Genomic DNA, 14,841 nt, shown 5'->3' with positions numbered 1-14,841 from the left:
ATTGGATCATATGGAATACAAAAGATACAGGGCTATTCTAACTAATTAGGTCAAAAGTGAAACCAATTAATGTCTGATTTGGATCAGGTTCATGGGATCAAAGACTTGCACCCATGCTTGGCTTTTTTTTTTCCTCTGATAATGGCTAATAACAAAATTTCTAGACACTTTGTTTGTACTATAAATGAATCTAATGAACTGCAAATAACCAATCCCTTTTATTTTTTTTGTTTTATTCATGTGGAGGGAAATCCACCCAACTCAGTGAGGTCATGAAGAAGAGAACATTATTTAGCAGTCCCCAACCTTTTTCCTTAAAAGTACTATATAACGTTCACGATAATGGATACCTTTTCCCAAAAAAAAAAAAAAAAAAACACAATAATTGATATTTGACAAAAAGAATGTTATTGTTGCTAATCATAGAATTTAATACTGTTTTTCATATTAAACTTTTTTATAATCATTCTTTAGTTATATAAGTAACTAAATGCAAAGTTACACTATTCTATCAGAAAATTAGAAACAAAAGTTATGTGCCATCATGACGACGAGAAAAGTTGTATTGTACTTATAAAGTAAAATAAAATTTGGGATTTCTTTTGATAGATTATGATATTTGATCATGACAATGTTGTCACCAAAATTTTGGTAGCAAAACATTGCAGCAATCTTACCAAGTCAATGTTTCCTTTGTTATCCAACTTGAAACTATAAAATGGATGATCATCCTTGAAAGAAAATAAAAAATAAAAAAGAATCTAGACTTTATTTCTTCATGTATCTATGAAGGATTCAGATCTATTAGTCTCCACTAGCTCTTTTGTCTACATTGTTGCCATGTAGCTAGGCTTTCTTTGTCCTCACTCCCTCAACTCTGTTATCAGTGCTTCATTGTCCTCTCCCATCTTGGTCTCAATGGTTCAACATTTACAAGGTGCAACGTACAATACATGTTAGATGCAGCCATTCCCAATTATTGAGGTACTTGATCATATAGTCTTCGTAATGTGCATCTAAATCTCGTTCCCATATCCATGAAAACTTTCAATATATAATTAGATTGCACAAAACACTCTCCTCATTTCCACCTTTAAACCTATAAAAAAAAAAAAGTGGGGGAAGACTGGAAGATGGGTGCCTGCACATTGAAATACTTTGCGGTCAATGTCCTCTCAAAGTCATGTAGTTGAAAGATTCCCGTCTCGGAGATGACTCGTTTAATGATGGCCACATGCCCTTCTTTCATATAAAATAACACACCCATGGAGCTCTCTTCCAAGGGAGCCCGGTTTTAGTGCTCGGTCTCCATCTGTGTAGCCAGTAGTGGGATGAACAAGCTTGATAGATCCCACTACTGTATCTAAAAGACCGAGGCCTTTGGAGAATGCAACAAAGACTCCCATCAACTGAGAAGGAAGAGGGGAAACACTTTTGACCATAACACAGAGAGAGAGAGAGAGAGGATTGATTGACGGTGCGGCCAAACGATGGGTAATAGTTCCAAAACAAGCAATGGTGGCCTATGCTTTCCGTGGCTTCAATGGGGAAGCTAGTCTTTTTTTTTTTTTTTTAAGTGAGTGCGTATTAACTCTCGGAGCGGCAACTGGATCGGTTGAGATAAGATACGGATTATGTTAGGTGCAAGATAGATCCAAATTCAATTTATTTATGAAATAGATCAAAAATATAGATTCGAACTTGATCATTGTATTAAATAAGTAATCTAATTTGGTTTTGATCTATAACAAGTTGAAATAAGTTAAACGAATTAAACTGTTAAACAATGCCATCCCTAAATTTTAGTCAAGCTTGTGACTCTCTTTTCTCTTTCTTTTCCCTTTGTCAAAAGTTCTGCTGTTGAGTTTAAAAGGTTAATTGCAAGTATGATCATGACAGGCCACCTGCATGGGTTCCATTCTGTACTTCACTATTGCTTTGGGCTGATAACAAGGCTGTGAGGAAACTCACTGAATAGGCGGGTGAAAGAACTTACGCCGGCATTAAGTGGTGCGGTGGATACTACTCAGGCCCAATTAATATAACCCCAGGGTGATTTTTTATGCACCACATACAGTATAGAAAAAATATATCATTCTATTTTATTAGATCAAATAATTATTATTTTTCAATACATATTTAATATTTATAATTTAATTTTTTTTAAAAAAATTGAACAGTAAAAATACTCCTTCCGTTTTGAAAAGATTAAAACATCCTATGGCCATATTATGACATCTTATAGTAAAATTATAACTGTCTACATGATAAAAAATTATAATTTTATTCTAAAAGTCATAAAAATTGAAAGATATTTTTATCATTGAAAATTTAGAAAATTTTTAAATGATAAAAATATTTTTTTTATTGATATTCTATAACTAAATTATGACTTGCTGTTGTACAGGAAATCATAATATAATCGTCGGATGTTATAATATTACGACGGAATGTCATAATTTTTTTTAAAAGATGAAGAATATTTTTATCATTTAAAAATTTAAATAAAAAATTAAAATATTAAATATTAAATATGTAAAAATGATGACTACATAGATCAATAAAATAGAATGATATATTTTTATTATGCTGCATGTCTTTCTCTTTAACCCCCTTTCGGTCGTAGAATAACCCAGCCTTGGGTCGCTTGGCACCATTTGATGGTTGCCGCAAGTATCCGCGAGTATCAACATGCTAAAATCACGCAAAGATACACGAGTTAGTAGGCCTTTTTTCCCCAATAAGTCTAAAGTTAATTAATAAAAGAGGAAATTTAAGCTCAATGCCCAAAATGTTGGAATCCTACGCTTAATTATGTTGATAATGAGAGATAAGGTAGTGTTGCAACCACATGTCATGAGATCTTTGCAAGAAAAGAACAAGGGAAATAAGAATGTGGGTAAGAAGAAATGAAAGTGGGAGAAAAAAATCTTCTAGAAGTTCTGGAAGTTGACAAGCCAACCACCTAATATTTATTTTTTTTTTTTTTTCTTGCTTGACATGACTGAGGCTACTCTTAACCCCATAACTTAAACCCACCTCACCGAGGTAGAAAGCAGGTCCTAAGATGGATCAAGTTACTACTTGCACGATTAGAGCTGAGTATAATTGGTGGTCGAATTGAGGGATGATGACTTATAAAATCGAACTCCTATCCCTTGCCAAAAGCATGTCGCATTATATATATGAACCAAAATTTGGTTACCTAAATAACTGATTTTGCTTAAGCTTTTATCCAGGTGAAGTTTTATAATAAAGACAAATCTTTCGTCACAAGGAAGTTATTTTAATGATTGTACGCGTCAATTTTTATTTCCAAATCTCAAATGCAACACTTGTACATTTGAGATAGCCCAAAAAACTCCAAAAGATTTACCAGCTAAGATATTATTGGGGGGGGGAGGAGGAAATATATTACTCTCTTTGAATAATTTATCAAATATTCGTTCAATATTGTGGCAAGAAAATAAGAATAGGGTTAGTCTCCTCATACAAAAATTTTTATCTTATCTACATGTTGTTTTACTTTACCCAACTCACTAAATCATATTAGTCATTAATTTTAATTTAGAGGACCGGATTGCTTTACCTAATAATATAATCATCACTAGTTGCATTTTTGCAACTGAGAAACAAAAGAGTTCACGTAGAAAGGGGAAAGGAGGAAAAGGATCATGGTACCACAGTAGTCCTTACCTCTCTACCTCCTTTAGGCTGTTGATGGGCTGGGCTCGGGAAAGCGCAATGCCAGTTGAATTCCGACCCATAACTTGTCAACAGGCTAAGCCCTGCAGAAGCCCACAATTAAGCATAGTTTTGGCCCAGGTATAGGCATCAAGTCACTATGCCCATGAACGGCAAATTCTTTGTGCACCATAGGCAGTGTAGAAAATCTGACGTGGAGTGTACCATTTTGTCCGATTGATCCATGTAGTCATCACTTTTCAATATATATTAAATACTTATCGATCGACTTTTTCATTTAAAAATTTTGTATGACAAAAATACTTCTATTCTTTGATAAAATTATGACATCCTATATCTATATTATGACATCCTGCATCTAGAAAGTCATAATTTTTATTCACATGATGTCATAATATAATGCAGGATATCATAATATGCATAGGATGTCATAATTTTTTAAAAAAATTTAAAGCATTTTTGTTATTCAAAATTTTCAAACGAAAAAATCGATCTGCAAACATTAAATACGCATTGAAAAATAGTTGGACAAAAATACCTCTTCTATATTATAATATCCTGGGCCATATTATAACATCTTGGAAAATAATACGTTATAGGATGTCATAATTTTTTTCAAAAGGATGGAGCATTTTCATTATACAAAATTTTTAAATGAAAAAGTCGATCTATAGACATTAAATACGTATTGAAAAATGATGATTATATGTACCAATCAAATAAGATGGTGTGCTCCATATCGAATTTTTTATACTGTCAATGGTGCACAAAGAATTTCTTGCCTATGAACTTTTTTTTCTCTTTCCTTATTCACCACCAAAAAATAAAAGAAGGCCACAGTGCTCGCCTTTGCAACATGCTCCCAGCTCGGTGAATTGGTCCGCTATCAATTTCTCCGTGGCCTTGTTGTTGGGAGTGAGAACGGTGAGGACATAGCCCTTCGAGACTGAATAGGCTGTCTTCATCTGCTAACAATGTTAGCTGCCATAGAGGAGGATTCCTTTGACCTGGTTCTCGATCAGGATATTGAGTAAGCTGATCTATTGGAGGGTTTGGACGATCAGCTAAATAGACTGAAAGAGTCAGTTGGGTGACAAGGGCTCCCAAGGTAATGTTGAGAAGAGGAGACCGTGTGAACACCTTTGCGACAGTATCAAATCTGATTTGAAATAGCACAATGAAAGTTGGAAAATGTCCAACGGGAAGCCTTCGATGTCTAAGTACAAACTATTCGGAAACAATATAGGTATTATGAGAGGGGTAAAATAATGGTATAGATATATGAGGGCTCGAGAGTATTTACTTTGTGAGTTCCTCGGATGTAGTCTATACGGCGAAGATCGGCATCCATTGCTAAGGAATAGGGCTAGAATCGGGCCGAGCTGAAATCGGGCCCTACTCCAGCCCGAGCCCGGATCTGAGAACGGCCCGAACCCAATCAAGCTGGTCCGCATCCTATCGTAGAAATGGGCCTCTAGGTCGCAAACGGTAAAGAAACCATAAGGCTACAACATATAGGTTCAAGAGAATCCAGAGCCCATGCTAATGAATGGGACTTGTAGGACTTTCAAATCATGAATGGCGTACAGGAACCCTAAGGTAGGGCTTCTTGGAGGTGGAGGTAGGAGATGGGAGGCGTCGAGGTCATCCATGAGGTCCCAGGTGTTGATGACAACGGTGGGTGAGACAGAGGCGGCGGCGAGCTGGGGATGGAGGTCGTCTAAGATTTTGAGGGAGCCGTAGGTGGTGGAGGTGAGGGAGATGAGATGGATAGACTAAAGAGGAGGAAGAGAGATGGAAACCTGAGGAGAAGAGGAGGTGGAGGAGTGGGAGGGGAAGGTGGTGCCGTCGGGGAGCACCATCCAACTCTCCTCCCTCGCAAGAGTGGTGATGACCTCGTTGATGTCCATTCATGCTCGAAAATTGTAGTTCCCATGCCGTTGGAGTTCGGATAGGATCCTCACAGTGATCACCCATCGATGCCGCTCCCTAAGCTTCGTCTTTTCCTTTTCTTTCGGCCGCGGCCGCCTCATCGCCCCTCCTTGCATCATCCCCTCCCCCCGACCGCTGCTGCCACCAATTCTCCCCAAGACCCATCCCCAATTGCTCGAAGTAGTGTGGGAGCCCAGGCCTAAATTTAGGTTGAGTGGGAGAGGTCACCGAGGATGGTGACGACCACGGACTCATCGATACCATGGGCGATGTCGGGCCCCCGATCGATGCTGGTGACCTCGTAGCAGACGGGGATCTGGGAGGGGCGACGAAGAACGAATGAGGATTAATTAAAGCTTGGGCTCAAGTCTGAATGTTGGGCTTGCAGTCGAGCTCGGGCCCTAGCTGAGTCTGGGTCGGGCCAATGGTAGGCCCGAGTCCGGCCCGAAAATGAAATGGGCTCTTTTTCTGAGATCAAACCTGGCCTGATTTTATTTGGGCCTAGCCCAAAGCCGGACCCACAAGCCGCCCTGCTCGAAGCCCATCGGGCTGGCTCGAGCCCATTTCCAGCCTTACTAAGAAATCCAAATGTGCACATCAGCTATTTTGGATAGTCGATTATGTTTCCAAAGATCTTGCATGGGTGTTCTACTTGTGCATCACGTTCTGCAAATCTTACATGGTTATGGAAATTACTCATGATCATGATCAGGATGTCCCCAACTCTGAGAGAATTTGACTCCTCTGTATATCTCTAGATAGGCTATGTGCTGCACTTTGATCGTTGGTTGGAGACTTCGTAGGAAGTTTTGATTGATGAATTTGTTATGTTGATTATGATCAGTTTTGAGATGCATCAGATATTGTCCGTGTGAACTAGCAGGGGCAAATAGGAGGGGCTTCTTTTTACCAAAAAAAAAAAAAAAAGAGGGGTTCTTGGGAGGGTGGGTATGGTACACTTTTACTTGTCCAATAAATAAAAAATTCTTTGTGCACCGCAGGTGGTGTAGAAAATCCAACATGGAGTGCACCATTTTATCCCATTGGTCCATATAGCCACTGCTTTCCAATGCATATTAAATGCTTGCAACTTTATTTTTTCGTTTAAAATTTTGAATGACGAAAATGATCCTATTTTTTGAAAAAATTATGATATTCTATATCTATATTATGACATCATGCATCCAAAAAGTCATAATTTTTGTCCACAGGATGTCATAATATAACGCAAGATGTCATAATAGATACGTGATGTCATAATTTTTTTCAAAGAATAGGCATTTTCGTCATTCAAAATTTTCAAACAAAAAAGTAAAGTTACAAGCATTAAATACGCATTAGAAGGTGGTTGAACAAAAATATCCTTCTATATTATGATATCTTGGGCCATATTATGACATCCTAAATCATATTATGACATCCTGTATGCAGAAAGTCATAATTTGATGCAGGATGTCATAATATGCCACAAAATCTCATAATTTTCTAGATCATATTATAATATTCTGTATATAGGAAGTCATAATATATCACAAGATTCATAATTTTTTTAAAAAATAAGAGTATTTTCATCATGCAAAATTTTTAAACGAAAAAATGGAACTACAAGTATTAAATACTCGTTGGAAAGTGGTGGCTATGTGAACCAATTACGTAAAATAATGCACTCTATGTCGGATTTCTTGTGCCCGTAGTGTACAAAGAATTTCTCATAGACTTTAATTATAAAGAAGCTCTAAATATGATAGTTTATACGTGCATTCTCCGAACTACAGAACATATTACAAAATCATGGGCTTTCTGAGACCAAAATTAGAGGCCCATGGCCGGTTCTGCTGAACCTGGCCCAGTACAAAGTCTTCCCAGCCCAACAGGTCTTGGCTTGGGTGAGGCCATTATCAGCCTTGCTCTCTTCTCTTTCTCCATCTCTGTCTTGTTCCTTGACCTTTTCCACTGGCTTCCCCAAATAAATGAGAAATTCATTTAGCTATTTGACATGTATGACCATTATTCTTATAAAAATCAAAAATATGCATAGGGATGTTCTAAATATTGTTAGGATTTAAAGTAGTTAATGATTTGTATGTTTTTCAAAATAAATAATCATATTGCCCAGAAAGATAGCAATCCAAGAGATGGGATGAATTGAATTCTTTAAAAAAATTTAACTAAATTAACCTTTAAATAAATATGTGCTTCCATCTAAACTAAGTTATGTGGTTGATATGTATATAATGCAAGCAACAGTGAAATCCAGATATAATTAAGGCTATGCAAGAGATAAATCAAAGTTAAGCAAATAATAAAATAAGTAAAATAAGAAGCAAAGATACAACAGAAACACATAAAAATTTATAGTGGTTTGGTGCAATCCGCACCTACATCCACTCTCCAAGTTCTTCTTGAGAATATCACTATAATCTTCTTGATTTCAATATGTTTATTTTTGGGGACGTACAAACAAACTCAATTGATTTTTCAACTCAATTGATTTTTCAGGATCACCAATCATAATCTTACACCGATAGTTTTTCAGGCTCACTATCAATCCAGTGATTTTTTAGGCTCACCAACCAAAATCTACAATGTCCAATTTTGGGCTTAGATGGGCCTAATCCCCAAATTTCTTTCTTCTAAAAAAACTTGTAAAAAAAATAAAATATAATATATGAATTTTAGAATAAATAAAAATAAAAAGAATAAACTCTTGGAAGCTCAGAAGAAGTTGATAATGAATTGCTTTTTTGATGCTTCAACTTCTTATCTTGATGCTTGAGAGAATGTAACTGATGGTGGTGAAGATTTTTCTTTGAATGCTCTCAATTCTGTGCGCTCAATCCCTCTCTTTTTTTCTTTCTCAAGGATATTCAATATTCCCTCTAAAAAATAATAATTTTTCTTTCAAATTCTCTTGGCTCCCTTCTCAATTGATTCTCTAGCTCTTATATGCTTGGAGTTGGCTGGAGAATGAGTTTTGACTGTTGAAAGGGCTGAACTAGCCACTAGAGATATAAACTAGCCGTTAGAAATCAAATCTGAATTTCTGCAAAACTAGCCATTGAGAATCAGGTCGACTCGAGCTGTCTGCAACTCCGCTTGAGCTTTTTTGCCAAAAACACAACTTTCTGTCTTTTTCTGTAACTTCGACTCGAGTAATTTGAGCCGAGTTGCCGCTCGATTCGTTGAATTTTTTATTCTAAAAAATTATTTTTCTGCTATTTTGCATTTGAGTCGACTTGGATAATCTTTGAGTCGACTTGAAGGTATGCTAGCTGAAATTTCTGTATGTCAAAATTATTTTTCTTCATTGTTTCAGCTCGAGTTGACTCGGATAAAATTTGAGTCGACTTGGATGATAGCCTACTAAAAATTTCTGCACATTTTTCTACATATATGGCTTTTTGACTTCAACTTTTGAGGGCTTCTTCTACCTTGATTTTCATGATCTTTCATAGTATTTAGGCTTCCAAAAATTTTTTGTTTGAGTCTTATTTAACTATTAATCATCATTCTTTTGAAAAATTTTTTTCTATAAATAATTTTTTTATTTTAAGCACCTAGAAAATCCTACATTCACTCATGAACATATGATTAGTATCATAGTTATTCAATATTTTATAGTCATTAAAATCAATCATAAGATCAACAATCTTTTCCTTTTTGATGATGACAAAATTTTGAGTATATGCATAATAAAGTATAATGCGCTTCAATTAATTTATCGATATGAATATAAATCATGAAGTGAATAAGTAAGTACTTACAAGAATATACTTTATGAATGTTTCAATAAGATTTATCAAAGTATTTTTATTGTAAGTTTTGACACCAAAATTAAATACCAATATTCAAGATGGCACTTATCCAAACATACTCATTTTATATAAATATTTTAAGCAAGCAAATGAGCATCTTACATCTTAAGCATATCTTTCTCCCATATACTCAATTTAAATATGAAGCATGTAAATATGTAATCAATTTAACCATAAACTCAACAAGTATATATTCAACATAACATCTCTCTCCTTTTTTGATAGCATCAAAAAGTCTAAGAAAAAGATTTAAGATGAATCATCAAAATAAATTCAAATTCAAATATACACACATTCAAATTTGACTTAAGCTCTCTCCATTTCAAATTTAACTTTTCTCTATTAAAATAATATAGATTTTGAAACTTTTCTTTCTCTTTTTAAATGAATCAAAAATATATATCAAATTTAATTAAAACTTGACTAGTTTTTGTGTCAATTAAGTTTTGAGCAATATAAGCTTGATAGCATTTTTTTTATTCTCAAAAGTAAGAATGCAAAAATATTTTCATAAATACAATGGGCATATGCTTTGAGCTTTAAAGATCTAAGAGATAAAACTTTTTTAGTGCTAAAGATTTTGAATATATCATTCAAAGCAAATCGTAAGAGATATTTAATTTGATGTATAAAGATATTAATCTTTGAAATTGTCTCAAGGAGATAATGTCAGAGATAACACAATACAAAACAAATTTGAGATAAAGCATCCTTTTTATTTTGCTAAATGATAAATAGATAGAGTTCAAGGCAATAACAAGTTATCCAATACCAATTGTGAAAAATTATGATATCAATCAATTTAGCTTTTGATTAAAAAGATGAATTGATTAAATTCAGATCAAATTATTTTGATAAATTATTTTAGATTGATACTACTAGATCATGTAAGATAAATTATAGAGAGATTTTTATTTAAATTTAATTTTTTTTTAAAAAATATCACTCAATTAAGTTCAAAAAAAGATATGAAATTTCTTAAATTTGTTTAAATAAAATTATATTAGCTATAACAAAATTAGATTTGAGACAAATACAATTTTCTCCTTTTGTCAAAAAATAAAATAATAGAGTTTAAGACAAGAATAAACTATTTGATATCAATTATGAAAATTAGGATACCAATTGAAATAGTCTTTTTGAGAATTTCTACTTGATACAAATTAAAAGAAGTTTGAACTTATTTCTTTAAAAAATCCATTTAATATAAAAATAATCAATTTGATTCTCCTTCATATCAAATATTTTAAAATTCAATCCAAATAGCAACTATCCAAAAAAATTATCTTTCTTCTTTTAATCAATGTAGATTTATAAGCACATCTCTTCCTTTTTGAATAATGGTAGATGCATTGAACAGATTCTCAAATTCAATTATAGAAGAGCTTGAGTTTTAAGAATTTGAGAGACTTGAAATTTTTCAATGATTAAGGATAAGCATAAGATAAACTTTATTACTTTCTTTCTTTAAAAGTATCCATCATTTAAGTTCTTAAAGGATGTCATTTTTCTAAATTTGTTTCGAAAGATATCATATCAAAAAATATATCAAAGCAAGGTATGGTGTCGAACAAAGTATGCTTGAGAAGAAGATAGTTTTATATTAATTATTTTGAAAATCAAATCAAATAGTATCTTTTTTAAAATTTTTTTAATATTAAATGAAAACACTACTTGTAGTTTTCAAATTCATTTCTCAAAAATAAACTAATGAAGAAAAATATTTTTTTAAATTTTATCTTGAAACTAATTATGAAAAATACTTTTCTCCCTCATTTTAAATTTAAAATTAACTTGATTGGTTTCATAAAATATAATTTTAATTATGCATTTTCTTTTTCTTAAAATCATAAATTCAAAAAGAAATACTTCTTAAATTTAGTTAAGGAATAGCTTTGAGCTTTAAAAATTCAAAAGAAATAGAGCTATTCAATTTTTAAGGATTTTGAGCATTAAAATTAGCTATAAGATATATATATATATATATATATATATATATATATATTTAAATCTCTTCTTCTTCTTTTTAAGCGATATCAATTTCTTCAAGTTCATTAATTTTTTAAATTTATCTCAAATGATACCATATCAGGATTATATCAATGTAAAATAAATTTGAGATAAAATATTTAATTATTTTGCCAAAAATAACTCAATAAAATACAAGGCAAGAATGACACTATTGATACCAAGTTTGAAAAATTTTTAAGATAAATTTCCTTGATTCCAATTGTAAAAATAATTAAATTTATATTAATTATTTAGAAAATAAAATTTGATACCAATAATAACTCTCTCAAAGTAAAATTTGATATCACTTGAACTGAATTTCAGATTAATTTTGATTTTCATGAAACTTTGATCCCACTTAATAATTAAAGAAGAGTAGGTTTTTAAATTAAAAAAAAAGTAATCATAATAAAATATAAGAATATGATTTAAATTTAGCTTGATACTAATTGATTATTAGAAATAAAGATAGGATCAAGCCATGATAGCACATGATAGCACAAATATGAGTGAACAAATTAAATGTTCAAAAATACATGATAGCATAAATCAAAGTACAAATATTCATCAACAAATTCTCTTTTAAAAATAAAAATAATTTTTTAAAGTAAATCAAAAATGGTTTCTCTTGTTAAGTTCAAAAATCAAATTCATTTCTTGATAACAATCAAATCAGAGCAAATTAATAGAGATAATAATAAATTATATGAAATGAATAAGACTACATAGATATACAAGTTCATCAATTTTTTTTTTAAAGTTTAAAAATAATTTTTTTTCGAAATACATTAAATTGATCACAACAAGTAAAGTTTAAATATTTATCAATAATTTTTATTCTAAGATTAATAATGATTTATCCTATTAAGTTTCCAAGATAATTTTTCAAATACTATTTTTTCTCCCTATTTTTCATAATTAGTGCTCGAAAGCTTGATTTACTTAATTCTTCTCCAGTTTAATAGTTAATGCCATAAGATTCATTTATCTTGGTTCTCTCCTTTTTCTTCCAAATCATGCAATTTATTCAATTTGATCAAGTATTCATTTAAATTTAATATTAGCTTATATATATTTCTCTCCCTTAGTTTTATAAACAAGATAAATATTCAATTAAGCAAACAAAATAATCATTAAATAAGTAGACACATCAAACATATTAAGATTAATAAAAAATTATATTTTCATTGATTTGCTAAGACATGATTACAAAAGTGATCTAAATTTTTATTATTTAAACATGAAAAATAAATAACATATATGAGAGCTACATCCTAAGGATTCAAAAATAGATTGCTAGGGTCACTAAAGTTCTAAGAAATAAATTCCATCATCCTAAGTGAGAGTAGGTTGGTATAGCTTTAAGAAGAAAGTTCAGGTTGACTAGATAGAGAGGATATATCTAGTATCTCCAAATAACTGACTTCAGTCATGCACATACTTTTTTGCTGAAGTGATAGTCTGAATCAATCACATTGACTCTTTTCAGACCAATAATTATGCCTCTATTAGATCTCATCTTACCTACTATGTCTATGAAGTATACCTTTGAGTCTTTGCACAAACAAAAGAATAATTCTGGTGGAAATCCTATCGATAAATGCATTCTCATCCAGTATACCAAATAATCAATCTGAGCTCTCTAAATGATCGATCTATGAAGGTGGAGCTATTTTTGTCTAAACTACTGGATCCTCAATCCTGATATCTATTATATCATGAGTGCTAATATGTAAAGTAGAATCTTCTGAAGAATGTGATGCATGACTAATATGAAGAAGATCCTGCTGGTCATAGTAGTTGTATTTCTACACTCAGCTAACTAGTACTGATATCCTCAATACCCTCGATATCATCTCAAACCAACATAAATTTGAAATATATTATTGCTTGAGACAATCTGAGGTGCTCCTAGCATACATCCAATATTATCAATATCCATCTCAATCTGCATGCCTTTTACTTTGAAAACTAGACTTTCAACTCTCACTTTTATGTAAACATAAAATTCTCTCACTAATCTAGAGTAGGTGAGCAAATCCAAGGAGCAGATAAATTTTCAGCCTATCAGTAGATATCCTTAGTATCCAAGCTAATTTTATATCATCCAACACAATACTGACACTTCAAATTTTGAATCTAAATTTTTAAACCTGAGCTTTATATTTTCAAAGAATTCTTGAACTAATTTAGATAGATCAAAAGAACATAGAATTTCTTAGTTCAGTCTCTTAATTTTCTATCCAATTAAAATTCTTTCTTGCTTGAGAAACTCAAAGATTATTTTGATGTTTGGTCCTTCTTTCTTGCATGGAGTTTTCTCTTCCTTTGTGCCAATTACTTCTGAGGTGCCATTGGAGAACAACGACCATAAGAATAGGGTGGAAATGAAAAGAAAGGTCTAATTTTGATAGAAGAGGGGTTTGAAAGGAATTACAGCTCGAGAAAATTAGAAATAGAATGATAGAGTCTTGAGATATTTTCACTTAAGAAACCTATATCAGATCAAGGAGTTTTAAATCTATTAAGGAAACATTGAATATGGATCGACTCATCATAGAATTATTTTTTTCAAGAAGCCATGAGTCGACTCCTCGATTTCAAGAGTTGACTCCTTAATACAGAAAATGGTTCAAGGAGTTTCAAATAAAAAAAAATGATCAATTTGGTTGGGGATCAATGGAAATCAAATTGATGATCAAGAATGATGTTTAAGTCAATTTAGAGAATCAAGAATTAATCAATTAGGGGTTTAAAAATTAACCAAAAAAATCAAGGAGAAATCTAGATAATGGCTCTGTGGGTGAAGTTCAAATAGAAAATTTTCAAATCCTTAAGGGGTTAAGCTATGATGCAATAAAATCAATAACATCAAGCATATAATCTTTTATGAGTTGATGACTTATCTTGATGTTTTAGAATCATGTAATTTTTTTTGGACATATTTCAATGATTACATAGTTTATGAAAATGTCAAAATTAATTTAAGATTTTGCATTCAAATATTTTCATATGCCATCAAGCTCATTTTAATTTAAGTTTTACTAGTAATATCATGTGATGAAGGGTTTAGGAGATGCTGAATTAAAATGAAACTTATGCTTCTGATAATTAAAATGATACATAGAAGTGAGCATATTAATTTTGAAATCAAATCATAGAGTAAGATCATTACAAATATTGAAAAGTCATCAAAATTAATTAATTATGTTAATTTTTAGCAATATATGAAAAATATTCAAAGCAAGGAATCACAATAAGCATACATGCATAAATGTCAATGAATCATCAAAATAATTTTAGCAAAAATAATTTTAGCAAACAATGATAGTATGATGTAGAGAGGGTTTAGCTTTTATCAAACATCATCATCCATCTT

Source organism: Elaeis guineensis, chromosome 11 (assembly GCF_000442705.2).
Source record: "Elaeis guineensis isolate ETL-2024a chromosome 11, EG11, whole genome shotgun sequence".
Taxonomy (NCBI): domain Eukaryota; kingdom Viridiplantae; phylum Streptophyta; class Magnoliopsida; order Arecales; family Arecaceae; genus Elaeis; species Elaeis guineensis.
This window is presented reverse-complemented; position numbering follows the sequence as displayed.